The sequence below is a fragment of the Scyliorhinus torazame genome, chromosome 17 (genome assembly GCF_047496885.1).
Source record: "Scyliorhinus torazame isolate Kashiwa2021f chromosome 17, sScyTor2.1, whole genome shotgun sequence".
NCBI lineage: Eukaryota > Metazoa > Chordata > Chondrichthyes > Carcharhiniformes > Scyliorhinidae > Scyliorhinus > Scyliorhinus torazame.
The window spans coordinates 158,545,288-158,565,115 of NC_092723.1; the positions used below are offsets into that span (position 1 = coordinate 158,545,288).

The following is a 19,828-nucleotide window of genomic DNA, read 5'->3' on the forward strand; positions in this document are numbered from 1 at the left end:
ACTCCCTGCACTGATCCACCAACATTGTGACACACTCCCTGCACTAATCCGCATACACTGTGACACATTCCCTGCACTGATCCACCTACATTGTGACACATTCCCTGCACTGATCCTCCTACACTGTGACATACTCCCTGCACTGATCCTCCTGCACTGTGACACAGTCCCTTCACTGATCCGCCTACACTGTGACACACTCACTGCACTGATCCAACTACACTGTGACACACTCCCTGCACTGTTCCACCTACACTGTGCTCACCTCGCTGCACTGATCCACCTACACTGTGACACACTCACTGCACTGATCCACCTACACTGTGATCACCTCCTTGCAGTAATCCACCTACACAGTGACACACTCACTGCACTTATCCACCTGCACTGTGACACACTCACTGCACTGATCCACCGACACGGTGATCACCTCCCTGCACGGATCCACGTTCACTGTGATCACCTCCCTGCACTGATCCACTTACACTGTGACACACTCCCTGCACTGGTCCACCTACACTGTGAGACACTCCCTGCACCGATCCACCTACACTGTGACACACTCCCTGCACTGATCCACTTACACGGTGACGGACTCCCTGCACTGATCCACCTACACTGTGACACACTCCCTGCCCTGATCCGCAGACAGTGTGACACATTTCTGCACAGATCCGCCTACACTGTGACACACTCCCTGCACTGATCCGCATACAGTGTGACACATTCCCTGCACTGATCCACCTACACTGTGACACACTCCCTGCACTGATCCTCCTGCACTGTGACACACTCCCTTCACTGATCCGCCTACACTGTGACACACTCCCTGCACTGATCCACCGACACTGTGACACACTCCCTGCACTGATCCTCCTTCACTGTGACACACTCCCTGCACTGATCCACCTACACTGTGACATACTCCCTGCACTGATCCACCTACACTGTGACATACTCCCTACACTGATCCACCTACACTGTGACACACTCACTGCACTGATACACCTACACTGTGACACACTCCCTGCACTGATACACCTACACTGTGAGACACTCCCTGCACTGATCCACCTACACTGTGACACACTCCCTGCACTGATCCTCCTGAACTGTGACACACTCCCTTTACTGATCCGCCTACACTGTGAGATAATCCCGGCACTGATCCACCTACACTGTGACACACTCCCTGCACTGATCCACCTACACTGTGACATACTTCAGGCATTGATCCACCTACACTGTGACACACTCCCTGCACTGATCCACCTACACTGTGACACACTCACTGCACTTCATCCACTACACTGTGACACACTCCCTGCACTGATCCACCTACACTGTGATCACCTCCTTGCAGTGATCCACCTACACTGTGACACACTCACTGCACTGATCCACCTGCGCTGTGACACACTCACTGCACTGATCCACCGACACGGTGATCACCTCCCTGCAGTGATCCACCTTCACTGTGACACACTCCCTGCACTGATCCACTACACTGTGACTCACTCCCTGCACTGATCCACCTACACTGTGATCACCTCCTTGCAGTGATCCACCTACACTGTGACACACTCACTGCACTGATCCACCTGCACTGTGACACACTCACTGCACTGATCCACCGACACGGTGATCACCTCCCTGCACGGATCCACGTTCACTGTGATCACCTCCCTGCACTGATCCACTTACACTGTGACACACTCCCTGCACTGGTCCACCTACACTGTGAGACACTCCCTGCACCGATCCACCTACACTGTGACACACTCCCTGCACTGATCCACTTACACGGTGACGGACTCCCTGCACTGATCCACCTACACTGTGACACACTCCCTGCCCTGATCCGCAGACAGTGTGACACATTTCTGCACAGATCCGCCTACACTGTGACACACTCCCTGCACTGATCCGCATACAGTGTGACACATTCCCTGCACTGATCCACCTACACTGTGACACACTCCCTGCACTGATCCTCCTGCACTGTGACACACTCCCTGCACTGATCCACCTACACTGTGACACACGCCCTACACTGAACCATGTACATTGTGACACACTCCCTGCACTGATCGACCTACACTGTGACCCACTCCCTGCACTGATCCACCTACACTGTGACACACTCCCTGCACTGATCCACCTACACCGTGACACACTCCCTGCACTCATCCACCTGCACTGTGACATGCTCACTGCAATCATCCACGTACACTGTGATCACCCTGCACGGATCCACGTTCACTGTGATCACCTCCCTGCACTGATCCACTTACACTGTGACACACTCCCTGCACTGGTCCACCTACACTGTGAGACACTCCCTGCACCGATCCACCTACACTGTGACACACTCCCTGCACTGATCCACTTACACTGTGACACACTCCCTGCACTGATCCGCAGACAGTGTGACACATTTCTGCACTGATCCGCCTACACTGTGACACACTCCCTGCACTGATCCACCTACAATGTGACACACTCCCTGCACTGATTCACTTACACTGTGACAGACTCCCTGCACTGATCCACCTACACTGTGACACACTCCCTGCACTGATCCGCATACAGTGTGACACATTCCCTGCACTGATCCACCTACACTGTGACACACTCCCTTCACTGATCCTCCTGCACTGTGACACACTCCCTTCACTGATCCGCCTACACTGTGACACACTCCCTGCACTGATCCACCGACACTGTGACACACTCCCTGCACTGATCCTCCTGCACTGTGACACACTCCCTTCACTGATCCGCCTACACTGTGACACACTCCCTGCACTGATCCACCGACACTGTGACACACTCCCTACACTGATCCACCTACACTGTGACACACTCCCTGCACTGATCCACCTACACTGTGACATACTCCCTGCACTGATCCACCTACACTGTGACACACTCCCTACACTGATCCACCTACACTGTGACACACTCACTGCACTGATCCACCTACACTGTGACACACTCCCTGCACTGATCCACCTACACTGTGACACACTCCCTGCACTGATCCTCCTTCGCTGTGACACACTCCCTGCACTGATCCACCTACACTGTGACATACTCCCTGCACTGATCCACCTACACTGTGACACACTCCCTTCACTGATCCACCTACACTGTGACACACTCACTGCACTGATCCACCTACACTGTGACACACTCCCTGCACTGATACACCTACACTGTGACACACTCCCTGAACTGATCCACCTACACTGTGACACACTCCCTGCACTGATACACCTACACTGTGACACACTCCCTGCACTGATCCGCTTACACTGTGACACACTCCCTGCACTGATACACCTACACTGTGAGACACTCCCTGCACTTATCCACCTACACTGTGACACACTCACTGCACTGATCCACCTGCACTGTGACACACTCCCTCCACTGATCCATCTACACTGTGAGACACTCCCTGCACTGATCCACCTACACTGTGACATGCTCCCTGCACTGATCCACCTACATTATGACACACTCCCTGCACTGGTCCACCTACACTGTGACATACTCCCTGCACTGATCCACCTACACTGTGACACACTCCCTGCACTGGTCCACCTACACTGTGACATACTCCCTGCACTGATCCACCTACACTGTGAGACACTCCCTGCACCGATCCACCTACACTGTGACACACTCCCTGAACTGATCCACCTACACTGTGAGTCACTCCCTGCACCGACCCACCGACACTGTGACGCACTCCCTGCACTGATCCACTTACACTGTGACAGACTCCCTGCACTGATCCACCTACACTGTGACACACTCCCTGCACTGATCCGCATACAGTGTGACACATTCCCTGCACTGATCCTCCTACACTGTGACACACTCCCTGCACTGATCCTCCTGCACTGTGACACACTCCCTTCACTGATCTGCCTACACTGTGACACACTCCCTGCACTGATCAACCAACACTGTGACACACTCTCGACACTGATCCACCTACACTGTGACACACTCACTGCACTGATCCAACTACACTGTGACACACTCCCTGCACTGATCCACCTACACTGTGATCACCTCGCTGCACTGATCCACCTACACTGTGACACACTCACTGCACTGATCCACCTACACTGTGATCACCTCCTTGCAGTAATCCACCTACACTGTGACACACTCACTGCACTGATCCACCTGCACTGTGACACACTCACTGCACTGATCCACCGACACGGTGATCACCTCCCTGCAGTGATCCACCTTCACTGTGACACACTCCCTGCACTGATCCACCTACATTCTGACTCACTCCTTGCACTTATCCACCTACAGTGACACACTCCCTGTACTGATCCACCTACACTGTGGCACACTCACTGCACTGATCCACCTACACTGTGACACACCCACTGCACTGATCCACCTACACGGTGACACACTGCCTGCACGGATCCACGTACATTGTGACACACTTCTTACACTGATCCACGTACATTGTGACACACTCCCTGCACTGATCCACCTACACTGTGACACACTCCCTGCACTGATCCACCTACACTGTGAGATAATCCCTGCTCTGATCCACCTACACTGTGACACACTCCCTGCACTGATCCACCTACACTGTGACATACTTCAGGCATTGATCCACCTACACTGTGACACACTCCCTGCACTGATCCACCTGCACTGTGACACACTCCCTGCACTGATCCACCTACACTGTGACATAATTCCCTGCACTGATCCACCTACACTGTGACACACTCCCTGCACTCATCCACCTACACTGTGATCACCCTGCACGGATCCACGTACACTGTGATCACCCTGCACGGATCCACCTACAGTGTGATCACCTCCCTGCACTGATCCACTGACACTGTGACACACTCCCTGCACTGGTCCACCTACACTGTGAGACACTCCCTGCATCTTTCCACCTACACTGTGACACACTCCCTGCCCTGATCCACCTACACTGTGATCACCTCCCTGCACTGATCCACCTACACTGTGACACACTCACTGCACTGATCCACTTACACTGTGACAGACTCCCTGCACTGATCCACCCACACTGTGAGACACTCCCTGCACCGATCCACCTACACTGTGACCCACTCCCTGGACTGATCCACTTACACTGTGACAGACTCCCTGCACTGATCCACCCACACTGTGACACACTCCCAGCACTGATCCACTTACACTGTGACAGACTCCCTGCACTGAGCCACCTACACTGTGAGACACTCCCTGCACTGATCCGCATACAGTGTGACACACTCCCTGCACTGATCCACCTACACTGTGACACACTCCCTGCACTGATCCGCCTGCACTGTGACACACTCCCTTCACTGATCCGCCTACACTGTGACACACTCACTGCACTGATCCACCTACACTGTGACACACTCCCTGCACTGATCCACCTACACTGTGACACACTCCCTGCACTGATCCTCCTGCACTGTGACACACTCCCTGCACTGATCCTCCTGCACTGTGACACACTCCCTTCACTGATCCACCTACACTGTGACACACTCACTGCACTGATCCACCTACACTGTGACACACTCCCTGCACTGATCCACCTACACTGTGACACACTCCCTGCACTGATCCACCTACACTGTGACACACTCACTGCACTGATCCACCTACACTGTGACACACTCCCTGCACTGATCCACCTACACTGTGACACACTCCCTGCACTGATCCTCCTGCACTGTGACACATTCCCTGCACTGATCCACCTACACTGTGACACACTCCCTGCACTGATCCTCCTGCACTGTGACACACTCCCTTCACTGATCCGCCTACACTGTGACACACTCACTGCACTGATCCACCTACACTGTGACACACTCCCTGCACTGATCCACCTACACTGTGATCACCTCGCTGCACTGATCCACCTATACTGTGACACACTCACTGCACTGATCCACCTACACTGTGGCACACTCCCTGCACTGATCCACTTACACTGTGACAGACTCCCTGCACTGATCCACCTACACTGTGAGACGCTCCCTGCACTGATCCACCTACGCTGTGACACACTCCCTGCACTGATCCACCTACACTGTGACACATTCCCTGCACTGATCCACCCACACTGTGAGACACTCCCTGCACTGATCCACCGACACTGTGACACACTCCCTGCACTCAACCACCTACACTGTGATCACCCTGCACGGATCCACGTACACTGTGATCACCCTGCCAGGATCCACCTACAGTGTGATCACCTCCCTGCACTGATCCACTGACACTGTGACACACTCCCTGCACTGGTCCACCTACACTGTGAGACACTCCCTGCACCGATCCACCTACACTGTGACACACTCCCTGCACTGATCCACTTACACTGTGACAGACTCCCTGCACTGATCCACCTACACTGTAACACACTCCCTGCACTGATGCACATACACTGTGACACACTCCCTGCACTGATCCACCTACACTGTGACACACTCCCTGACCTGATCCTCCTGCACTGTGACACACTCCCTTCACTGATCCGCCTACACTGTGACACACTCCCTGCATTGATCCACCGACACTGTGACACACTCCCTGCACTGATCCTCCTTCACTGTGACACACTCCCTGCATTGTTCCACCGACACTGTGACACACTCCCTGCACTGATCCAACTACAGAGTGACACACTCCCTGCACTGATCCCCCTACACTGGGGCACACTCCCTGCACTGATCCTCCTTCACTGTGACACACTCCCTGCACTGATCCACCTACACTGTGACATACTCACTGCACTGATCCACCTACACTGTGACACACTCCCTGCACTGATCCTCCTTCACTGTGACACACTCCCTTCACTGATCCACCTACACTGTGAGACACTCCCTGCACCGATCCACCTACACTGTGACACACTCCCTGCACTGATCCTCCTTCACTGTGACACACTCCCTGCACTGATCCACCTACACTGTGACACACTCACTGCACTGATCCACCTGCACTGTGACACACTCACTGCACTGATCCACCTACACTGTGAGACACTCCCTGCACTGATCCACCTACACTGTGACACACTCCCTGCACTGATCCACCAACACTGTGACACACTCCCTGCACTGATCCACCTACACTGTGACACACTCCCTGCACTGATCCACCAACACTGTGACACACTCCCTGCACTGATCCTCCTTCACTGTGACACACTCCCTGCACTGATCCACCAACACTGTGACACACTCCCTGCACTGATCCTCCTTCAATGTGACACACTCCCTGCACTGATCCACCTACACTGTGAGACACTCCCTGCACCGACCCACCGACACTGTGACACACTCCCTGCACTGATCCACCTACACTGTGACACACTCCCTGCACTGATCCACCAACACTGTGACACACTCCCTGCACTGATCCACCTACACTGTGACACACTCCCTGCACTGATCCACCAACACTGTGACACACTCCCTGCACTGATCCTCCTTCACTGTGACACACTCCCTGCACTGATCCACCTACAGTGTGACATACTCCCTGCACTGATCCACCTACACTGTGACACACTCCCTACACTGATCCACCTACACTGTGACACACTCACTGCACTGATCCACCTACACTGTGACACACTCCCTGCACTGATACACCTACACTGTGACACACTCCCTGCACTGATCCACCTACACTGTGACACACTCCCTGCACTGATACACCTACACTGTGACACACTCCCTGCACTGATCCGCCTACACTGAGACACACTCCCTGCACTGATACACCTACACTGTGACACACTCCCTGCACTGATCCACCTACACTGTGACACACTCACTGCACTGATCCAGCTACACTGTGACACACTCCCTGCACTGATCCACCTACACTGTGAGACAGTCCCTGCACTGATCCACCTACACTGTGACATACTCCCTGCACTGATCCACCTACACTATGAAACACTCCCTGCACTGGTCCACCGACACTGTGACATACTCCCTGCACTGATCCACCTACACTGTGACACACTCCCTGTACTGATCCACCTACACTGTGAGACACTCCCTGCACCGATCCACCTACACTGTGACACACTCCCTGCACTGATCCACCTACACTGTGAATCACTCCCTGCACCGACCCACCGACACTGTGACGCACTCCCTGCACTGATCCACTTACACTGTGACAGACTCCCTGCACTGATCCACCTACACTGTGACACACTCCCTGCACTGATCCGCATACAGTGTGACACATTCCCTGCACTGATCCTCCTACACTGTGACACACTCCCTGCACTGATCCTCCTGCACTGTGACACACTCCCTTCACTGATCTGCCAACACTGCGACACACCCCCAGCACTAATCAACCAACACTGTGACATACTCCCGACACTGATCCACCTACACTGTGACACACTCACTGCACTGATCCAACTACACTGTGACACACTCCCTGCACTGATCCACCTACACTGTGACCACCTCGCTGCACTGATCCACCTACACTGTGACACACTCACTGCACTGATCCACCTACACTGTGATCACCTCCTTGCAGTAATCCACCTACACTGTGACACACTCACTGCACTGATCCACCTGCACTGTGACACACTCACTGCACTGATCCACCGACACGGTGATCACCTCCCTGCAGGGATTCACCTTCACTGTGACACACTCCCTGCACTGATCCACCTACATTCTGACTCACTCCTTGCACTTATCCACCTACAGTGACACACTCCCTGTACTGATCCACCTACACTGTGGCACACTCACTGCACTGATCCACCTACACTGTGACACACCCACTGCACTGATCCGCCTACACTGTGAGACACTCAATGCACTGATCCATCTACACTGTGATCACCTCCTTGCAGTAATCCACCTACACTGTGACACACTCACTGCACTGATCCACCTGCACTGTGACACACTCACTGCACTGATCCACCAAAACGGTGATCACCTCCCTGCAGTGATCCACCTTCACTGTGACACACTCCCTGCACTGATCCACCTACATTCTGACTCACTCCTTGCACTTATCCACCTACAGTGACACACTCCCTGCACTGATCCACCTACACTGTGGCACACTCACTGCACTGATCCACCTACACTGTGACACACTCACTGCACTGATCCAACTACATTGTGACACACTCCCTGCACTGATCCACCTACACTGTGACCACCTCCCTGCAGTGATCCACCTACACTATGGCACACTCACTGCACTGATCCACCTACACTGTGACACACCCACTGCACTGATCCACCCACACGGTGACACACTCCCTGCACGGATCCACGTACATTGTGACACACTTCCTACACTGATCCACGTACATTGTGACACACTCCCTGCACTGATCCACCTACACTGTAACACACTCCCTGCACTGATCCACCTACACTGTGAGATAATCCCTGCACTGATCCACCTACACTGTGACACACTCCCTGCACTGATCCTCCTGCACTGTGACACACTCCCTGCACTCATCCACCTACACTGTGACACATTCCCTGCACTGATCAACCAACACTGTGACATACTCCCGACACTGATCCACCTACAATGTGACACACTCACTGCACTGATCCACATACACTGTGACACACTCCCTGCACTGATCCACCCACACTGTGACATACTCCCGACACTGATCCACCTACACTGTGACACACTCACTGCACTGATCCACCTACACTGTGACACACTCCCTGCACTGATCCACCTACACTGTGATCACCTCCTTGCAGTGATCCACCTACACTGTGACACACTCACTGCACTGATCCACCTGCACTGTGACACACTCACTGCACTGATCCACCGACACGGTGATCACCTCCCTGCAGTGATCCACCTTTACTGTGACACACTCCCTGCACTGATCCACCTACATTCTGACACACTCCTTGCACTTATCCACCTACAGTGACACACTCCCTGTACTGATCCACCTACACTGTGGCACACTCACTGCACTGATCCACCTACACTGTGACACACCCACTGCACTGATCCACCGACATGGTGATCACCTCCCTGCACGGATCCACGTACATTGTGACACACTTCCTACACTGATCCACATACATTGTGACACACTCCCTGCACTGATCCACCTACACTGTAACACACTCCCTGCACTGATCCACCGACACTGTGAGATAATCCCTGCACTGATCCACCTACACTGTGACACACTCCCTGCACTGATCCACCTACACTGTGACACACTCCCGACACTGATCCATGTACATTGTGACACACTCCCTGCACTAATCGACCTACACTGTGATACACTCTCTGCACTGATCCACCTACACTGTGACACACTCCCTGCAGTGATCCACCTACACCGTGACACACTCCCTGCACTCATCCACCTGCACTGTGACATGCTCACTGCAATGATCCACGTACACTGTGATCACTCTGCACGGATCCACGTTCACTGTGATCACCTCCCTGCACTGATCCACTTACACTGTGACACACTCCCGGCACTGGTCCACCTACACTGTGAGACACTCCCTGCACCGATCCACCTACACTGTGACACACTCTCTGCACTGATCCAACGACATGGTGATCACCTCCCTGCACGGATCCACGTACATTGTGACACACGTCCTACACTGATCCACATACATTGTGACACACTCCCTGCACTGATCCACCTACACTGTAACACACTCCCTGCACTGATCCACCTACACTGTGAGATAATCCCTGCACTGATCCACCTACACTGTGACACACTCCCTGCACTGATCCACCTACACTGTGACACACGCCCTACACTGAACCATGTACATTGTGACACACTCCCTGCACTGATCGACCTACACTGTGACCCACTCCCTGCACTGATCCACCTACACTGTGACACACTCCCTGCACTGATCCACCTACACCGTGACACACTCCCTGCACTCATCCACCTGCACTGTGACATGCTCACTGCAATCATCCACGTACACTGTGATCACCCTGCACGGATCCACGTTCACTGTGATCACCTCCCTGCACTGATCCACTTACACTGTGACACACTCCCTGCACTGGTCCACCTACACTGTGAGACACTCCCTGCACCGATCCACCTACACTGTGACACACTCCCTGCACTGATCCACTTACACTGTGACACACTCCCTGCACTGATCCGCAGACAGTGTGACACATTTCTGCACTGATCCGCCTACACTGTGACACACTCCCTGCACTGATCCACCTACAATGTGACACACTCCCTGCACTGATTCACTTACACTGTGACAGACTCCCTGCACTGATCCACCTACACTGTGACACACTCCCTGCACTGATCCGCATACAGTGTGACACATTCCCTGCACTGATCCACCTACACTGTGACACACTCCCTTCACTGATCCTCCTGCACTGTGACACACTCCCTTCACTGATCCGCCTACACTGTGACACACTCCCTGCACTGATCCACCGACACTGTGACACACTCCCTGCACTGATCCTCCTGCACTGTGACACACTCCCTTCACTGATCCGCCTACACTGTGACACACTCCCTGCACTGATCCACCGACACTGTGACACACTCCCTACACTGATCCACCTACACTGTGACACACTCCCTGCACTGATCCACCTACACTGTGACATACTCCCTGCACTGATCCACCTACACTGTGACACACTCCCTACACTGATCCACCTACACTGTGACACACTCACTGCACTGATCCACCTACACTGTGACACACTCCCTGCACTGATCCACCTACACTGTGACACACTCCCTGCACTGATCCTCCTTCGCTGTGACACACTCCCTGCACTGATCCACCTACACTGTGACATACTCCCTGCACTGATCCACCTACACTGTGACACACTCCCTACACTGATCCACCTACACTGTGACACACTCACTGCACTGATCCACCTACACTGTGACACACTCCCTGCACTGATACACCTACACTGTGACACACTCCCTGAACTGATCCACCTACACTGTGACACACTCCCTGCACTGATACACCTACACTGTGACACACTCCCTGCACTGATCCGCTTACACTGTGACACACTCCCTGCACTGATACACCTACACTGTGAGACACTCCCTGCACTTATCCACCTACACTGTGACACACTCACTGCACTGATCCACCTGCACTGTGACACACTCCCTCCACTGATCCATCTACACTGTGAGACACTCCCTGCACTGATCCACCTACACTGTGACATACTCCCTGCACTGATCCACCTACATTATGACACACTCCCTGCACTGGTCCACCTACACTGTGACATACTCCCTGCACTGATCCACCTTCACTGTGACACACTCCCTGCACTGGTCCACCTACACTGTGACATACTCCCTGCACTGATCCACCTACACTGTGAGACACTCCCTGCACCGATCCACCTACACTGTGACACACTCCCTGAACTGATCCACCTACACTGTGAGTCACTCCCTGCACCGACCCACCGACACTGTGACGCACTCCCTGCACTGATCCACTTACACTGTGACAGACTCCCTGCACTGATCCACCTACACTGTGACACACTCCCTGCACTGATCCGCATACAGTGTGACACATTCCCTGCACTGATCCTCCTACACTGTGACACACTCCCTGCACTGATCCTCCTGCACTGTGACACATTCCCTTCACTGATCTGCCTACACTGTGACACACTCCCTGCACTGATCAACCAACACTGTGACACACTCTCGACACTGATCCACCTACACTGTGACACACTCACGGCACTGATCCAACTACACTGTGACACACTCCCTGCACTGATCCACCTACACTGTGATCACCTCGCTGCACTGATCCACCTACACTGTGACACACTCACTGCACTGATCCACCTACACTGTGATCACCTCCTTGCAGTAATCCACCTACACTGTGACACACTCACTGCACTGATCCACCTGCACTGTGACACACTCACTGCACTGATCCACCGACACGGTGATCACCTCCCTGCAGTGATCCACCTTCACTGTGACACACTCCCTGCACTGATCCACCTACATTCTGACTCACTCCTTGCACTTATCCACCTACAGTGACACACTCCCTGTACTGATCCACCTACACTGTGGCACACTCACTGCACTGATCCACCTACACTGTGACACACCCACTGCACTGATCCACCTACACGGTGACACACTGCCTGCACGGATCCACGTACATTGTGACACACTTCTTACACTGATCCACGTACATTGTGACACACTCCCTGCACTGATCCACCTACACTGTGACACACTCCCTGCACTGATCCACCTACACTGTGAGATAATCCCTGCACTGATCCACCTACACTGTGACACACTCCCTGCACTGATCCACCTACACTGTGACATACTTCAGGCATTGATCCACCTACACTGTGACACACTCCCTGCACTGATCCACCTGCACTGTGACACACTCCCTGCACTGATCCACCTACACTGTGACATAATTCCCTGCACTGATCCACCTACACTGTGACACACTCCCTGCACTCATCCACCTACACTGTGATCACCCTGCACGGATCCACGTACACTGTGATCACCCTGCACGGATCCACCTACAGTGTGATCACCTCCCTGCACTGATCCACTGACACTGTGACACACTCCCTGCACTGGTCCACCTACACTGTGAGACACTCCCTGCATCTTTCCACCTACACTGTGACACACTCCCTGCCCTGATCCACCTACACTGTGATCACCTCCCTGCACTGATCCACCTACACTGTGACACACTCACTGCACTGATCCACTTACACTGTGACAGACTCCCTGCACTGATCCACCCACACTGTGAGACACTCCCTGCACCGATCCACCTACACTGTGACCCACTCCCTGGACTGATCCACTTACACTGTGACAGACTCCCTGCACTGATCCACCCACACTGTGACACACTCCCAGCACTGATCCACTTACACTGTGACAGACTCCCTGCACTGAGCCACCTACACTGTGAGACACTCCCTGCACTGATCCGCATACAGTGTGACACACTCCCTGCACTGATCCACCTACACTGTGACACACTCCCTGCACTGATCCGCATACAGTGTGACACATTCCCTGCACTGATCCACCTACACTGTGACACACTCCCTGCACTGATCCTCCTGCACTGTGACACACTCCCTTCACTGATCCGCCTACACTGTGACACACTCACTGCACTGATCCACCTACACTGTGACACACTCCCTGCACTGATCCACCTACACTGTGATCACCTCGCTGCACTGATCCACCTATAATTTGACACACTCACTGCACTGATCCACCTACACTGTGGCACACTCCCTGCACTGATCCACTTACACTGTGACAGACTCCCTGCACTGATCCACCTACACTGTGAGACGCTCCCTGCACTGATCCACCTACGCTGTGACACACTCCCTGCACTGATCCACCTACACTGTGACACACTCCCTGCGCTGATCCACCTACACTGTGACACACTCCATGCACTGATCCACCTACACTGTGACACACTCCATGCACTGATCCACCTACACTGTGACACACTCCCTGCACTGATCCACCTACACTGTGGCACACTCCCTGCACTGATCCACCTACACTGTGACACATTCCCTGCACTGATCCACCCACACTGTGAGACACTCCCTGCACTGATCCACCGACACTGTGACACACTCCCTGCACTCAACCACCTACACTGTGATCACCCTGCACGGATCCACGTACACTGTGATCACCCTGCCAGGATCCACCTACAGTGTGATCACCTCCCTGCACTGATCCACTGACACTGTGACACACTCCCTGCACTGGTCCACCTACACTGTGAGACACTCCCTGCACCGATCCACCTACACTGTGACACACTCCCTGCACTGATCCACTTACACTGTGACAGACTCCCTGCACTGATCCACCTACACTGTGACACACTCCCTGCACTGATGCACATACACTGTGACACACTCCCTGCACTGATCCACCTACACTGTGACACACTCCCTGACCTGATCCTCCTGCACTGTGACACACTCCCTTCACTGATCCGCCTACACTGTGACACACTCCCTGCATTGATCCACCGACACTGTGACACACTCCCTGCACTGATCCTCCTTCACTGTGACACACTCCCTGCATTGTTCCACCGACACTGTGACACACTCCCTGCACTGATCCAACTACAGAGTGACACACTACCTGCACTGATCCCCCTACACTGGGGCACACTCCCTGCACTGATCCTCCTTCACTGTGACACACTCCCTGCACTGATCCACCTACACTGTGACATACTCACTGCACTGATCCACCAACACTGTGACACACTCCCTGCACTGATCCTCCTTCACTGTGACACACTCCCTGCACTGATCCACCTACACTGTGAGACACTCCCTGCACCGATCCACCTACACTGTGACACACTCCCTGCACTGATCCTCCTTCACTGTGACACACTCCCTGCACTGATCCACCTACACTGTGACACACTCACTGCACTGATCCACCTGCACTGTGACACACTCACTGCACTGATCCACCTACACTGTGAGACACTCCCTGCACTGATCCACCTACACTGTGACACACTCCCTGCACTGATCCACCAACACTGTGACACACTCCCTGCACTGATCCACCTACACTGTGACACACTCCCTGCACTGATCCACCAACACTGTGACACACTCCCTGCACTGATCCTCCTTCACTGTGACACACTCCCTGCACTGATCCACCAACACTGTGACACACTCCCTGCACTGATCCTCCTTCAATGTGACACACTCCCTGCACTGATCCACCTACACTGTGAGACACTCCCTGCACCGACCCACCGACACTGTGACACACTCCCTGCACTGATCCACCTACACTGTGACACACTCCCTGCACTGATCCACCAACACTGTGACACACTCCCTGCACTGATCCACCTACACTGTGACACACTCCCTGCACTGATCCACCAACACTGTGACACACTCCCTGCACTGATCCTCCTTCACTGTGACACACTCCCTGCACTGATCCACCAACACTGTGACACACTCCCTGCACTGATCCTCCTTCAATGTGACACACTCCCTGCACTGATCCACCTACACTGTGAGACACTCCCTGCACCGACCCACCGACACTGTGACACACTCCCTGCACTGATCCGCATACAGTGTGACACATTCCCTGCACTGATCCACCTACACTGTGACACACTCCCTGCACTGATCCTCCTGCACTGTGACACACTCCCTTCACTGATCCGCCTACACTGATCCACCGACACTGTGACACACTCCCTGCACTGATCCATCTACAGAGTGACACACTCCCTGCACTGATCCACCTACACTGTGACACACTCCCTGCCCTGATCCTCCTACACTGTGACATACTCCCTGCACTGATCCACCTACACTGTGACATACTCCCTGCACTGATCCACCTACACTGTGACATACTCCCTGCACTGATCCACCTACACTGTGACACTCACTGCACTGATCCACCTACACTTTGACACACTCCCTGCACTGATCCACCTACACTGTGACATACTCCCTGCACTGATCCACCTACACTGTGACACTCACTGCACTGATCCACCTACACTTTGACACACTCCCTGCACTGATCCACCTACACTGTGACACACTCCCTGCACTGATCCACCTACACTGTGACACACTCCCTGCACTGATCCACCTACACTGTGAGACACTCCCTGCCCTGTTCCACCTACACTGTGACACACTCCCTGCACTGATCCACCTACACTGTGACACACTCCCTGCACTGATCCACCTACACTGTGACACACTCCCTGCACTGATCCACCTACATTGTGACACACTCCCTGCACTGATCCGCATACAGTGTGACACATTCCCTGCACTGATCCTCCTACACTGTGACACACTCCCTGCACTGATCCTCCTGCACTGTGACACACTCCCTTCACTGATCTGCCTACACTGTGACACACTCCCTGCACTGATCAACCGACACTGTGACACACTCCCTGCACTGATCCACCTACACTGTGACACACTCACTGCACTGATGCACCTACACTGTGACACACTCCCTGCACTGATCCACCAACACTGTGATCACCTCGCTGCACTGATCCACCTACACTGTGACACACTCACTGCACTGATCCACCTACACTGTGATCACCTCCTTGCAGTAATCCACCTACACTGTGACACACTCACTACACTGATCCACCTGAACTGTGACACACTCACTGCACTGATCCACCGACACGGTGATCACCTCCCTGCAGTGATCCACCTTCACTGTGACACACTCCCTGCACTGATACACCTACATTCTGACACACTCCTTGCACTTATCCACCTACAGTGACACACTCCCTGTACTGATCCACCTACACTGTGACACACTCCCTGCACGGATCCACGTACATTGTGACACACTCCCTGCACTGATCCACCTACACTGTGATCACCTCCCTGCACTGATCCACCTACCCTGTGACACACTCACTGCACTGATCCACCTACACTGTGACACACTCACTGCACTGATCCACCTGCACTGTGACACACTCACTGCACTGATCCACCGACATGGTGATCACCTCCCTGCAGTGATCCACCTTCACTGTGACACACTCCCTGCACTGATCCACCTACATTCTGACACACTCCTTGCACTTATCCACCTACAGTGACACACTCCCTGTACTGATCCACCTACACTGTGGCACACTCCCTGCACTGATCCACTTACACTGTGACAGACTCCCTGCACTGATCCACCTACACTGTGAGACGCTCCCTGCACTGATCCACCTACGCTGTGACACACTCCCTGCACTGATCCACCTACACTGTGACACACTCCCTGCGCTGATCCACCTACACTGTGACACACTCCATGCACTGATCCACCGACACTGTGACACACTCCATGCACTGATCCACCTACACTGTGACACACTCCCTGCACTGATCCACCTACACTGTGGCACACTCCCTGCACTGATCCACCTACACTGTGACACATTCCCTGCACTGATCCACCCACACTGTGAGACTCTCCCTGCACTGATCCACCGACACTGTGACACACTCCCTGCACTCAACCACCTACACTGTGATCACCCTGCACGGATCCACGTACACTGTGATCACCCTGCCAGGATCCACCTACCGTGTGATCACCTCCCTGCACTGATCCACTGACACTGTGACACACTCCCTGCACTGGTCCACCTACACTGTGAGACACTCCCTGCACCGATCCACCTACACTGTGACACACTCCCTGCACTGATCCACTTACACTGTGACAGACTCCCTGCACTGATACACCTACACTGTGACACACTCCCTGCACTGATGCACATACACTGTGACACACTCCCTGCACTGATCCACCTACACTGTGACACACTCCCTGACCTGATCCTCCTGCACTGTGACACACTCCCTTCACTGATCCGCCTACACTGTGACACACTCCCTGCATTGATCCACCGACACTGTGACACACTCCCTGCACTGATCCTCCTTCACTGTGACACACTCCCTGCATTGTGCAACCGACACTGTGACACACTCCCTGCACTGATCCAACTACAGAGTGACACACTCCCTGCACTGATCCCCCTACACTGGGGCACACTCCATGCACTGATCCACCTACACTGTGACACACTCCATGCACTGATCCACCTACACTGTGACACACTCCCTGCACTGATCCACCTACACTGTGGCACACTCCCTGCACTGATACACCTACATTCTGACACACTCCTTGCACTTATCCACCTACAGTGACACACTCCCTGTACTGATCCACCTCCACTGTGGCACACTCACTGCACTGATCCACCTACACTGTGACACACCCACTGCACTGATCCACCTACACTGTGACACACTCCCTGCACGGATCCACGTACATTGTGACACACTCCCTGCACTGATCCATCTACACTGTGACACACTCCCTGCACTGATCCACGTACACTATGAGATAATCCCTGCACTGATCCACCTACACTGTGACACACTCCCTGCACTGATCCACCTACACTATGACACACTCCCTGCACTGATCCACCTACACTGTGATCACCCTGCACGGATCCACCTACAGTGTGATCACCTCCCTGCACTGATGCACTGACACCGTGACACACTACCTGCACTGATCCACCTACACTGTGACACACCACCTGCACTGATCCTCCTGCACTGTGACACACTCCGTGCACTGATCCACCTACACTGTGACACACTCCCTGCACCGATCCACCTACACTGTGAGGCACTCCCTGCACTGATCCACCTACACTGTGACACACCACCTGCACTGATCCTCCTGCACTGTGACACACTCCCTTCACTGATCCGCCTACACTGTGACACACTCCCTGCACTGATCCACCGACACTGTGACACGCTCCCTGCACTGATCCAACTACAGAGTGACACACTCCCTGCACTGATCCGCCTACACTGTGACACACTCCCTGCACTAATCCACCTACACTGTGACATACTCCCTGCACTGATCCACCTACACTGTGACACACTCACTGCACTGATCCACCTACACTGTGACACACTCCCTGCACTGATCCACCTACACTGTGATCACCTCCCTGCACTGATCCACCTACCCTGTGACACACTCACTGCACTGATCCACCTACACTGTGACACACTCACTGCACTG

The 19,828-nt window shown here is 53.8% G+C and overlaps 1 protein-coding gene across 3 annotated transcripts in view; it reads left to right on the top strand.

Moving 5' to 3' along the window:
• glis2b (GLIS family zinc finger 2b) overlaps positions 1–19,828 on the top strand; it is a 265,569-nt gene that overhangs the window by 91,630 nt on the left and 154,111 nt on the right. The window lies entirely within an intron of this gene.